This window comes from Octopus bimaculoides, chromosome 20 (assembly GCF_001194135.2).
Source record: "Octopus bimaculoides isolate UCB-OBI-ISO-001 chromosome 20, ASM119413v2, whole genome shotgun sequence".
Classification (NCBI taxonomy): domain Eukaryota; kingdom Metazoa; phylum Mollusca; class Cephalopoda; order Octopoda; family Octopodidae; genus Octopus; species Octopus bimaculoides.
Genome location: NC_069000.1, coordinates 3845162 through 3846475, shown reverse-complemented (window position 1 = coordinate 3846475; position 1314 = coordinate 3845162).

The window sequence follows — 1314 nt, the reverse complement described above, 5'->3', positions numbered from 1 at the left end:
TATGTATATGCTTCTCTGTGTGTGTGTGTGTATGTTTCCTATGTGGTATTTTATCTGCTTTACGGAAATTAAGTAGACATTTTAAAACTTATTTATTTCAAATTTATATTTCGGTTTTTGTTCTTATTTTTTCTATTATCTCAATACTTGCAACCAGGCTGTTTCAACATTTATTCTCCTCTTCAGTGCAATATGCTTCATTAAATTTACTAATATCATAATTAATAGCAAAACAAAATTTAAACATTTGTTAAGACTTACTGGATTTTTTTTGTTAATTTCAAAGAAGTTAAAAATATAGATAGATAGATACCAAAGTTTTAGTACCTATCGACAGACCACACCACCATACATCGTCAAGGTTATAACATGTTGTCCGGGAAACACATATTCTCGTAAAATATGAACTGGTTTGTTACAATAGACTAAACCCTTGGTATGTTTTCCTAATATGGCGATCCACTATAAATGAAATAAATCAAAGAAGAAAAGGATTATAAATTACAAACATTATTTATTTGAATAATCAATTAAAATCAATGGTGGAATTAAAAGAAAATATTCCATATTCTTTTCCTAATCCGGCATACTAGCCCAGGAAATGACATTTGTTTGCCATAATACTTCTCAGCAAAATGTTACAATAGTATATTTTTTTCATTCTTCAGTGTCAGGTTATTTATAGTGGAATCGTTAATTCCCTTATCGTAGCTAGAAAGTGTTCGGTTTTGAAATGTCTGAGACTCATTTCAATGGAATAAAGTTAAGGAAATAGCGTTATTTATTCACCTCCATTTGTGATTAATAGACGTGACCTGTCAATCTGGCTATGGTAAGATGGAATATATTTTAGAGAACGGAAATGAGAAATTGTGTTCAATAAGATTGATCAGTTGTTGATAAATTAATGTTGGTTCTGTGAAAAGAAGAAACACACTGATTTTACAAGTATATCGTGTTTGATTTAAACCAGAAGGTGAAAATAATCAGATATATTGGGCTCTCCTGTCGCAGACGACAGACGAGAATTCTGTAGTCTCTTTGTTTATAGCGATCAAATGTTTGTGCTGTACATTAGACCATTTCCTCCATCAAATCGATGTTGCTTGAACAGGTGATCGGTGTGACACACGTTAGGTGCCGAAGGGATCGCAGAGCAACGGGAAATGATTTTTTTTATGTTTCTTTTGTCTCTTCGCTCGACAATAGATTGCTCCACCTAGGCCTGGGAGCGAAATCGCGATTTCGCGAACCTGTAAGCAATTATGCGTGAGTGGGTTGTGTGTAGGTATTTATGTATATATATATATATAT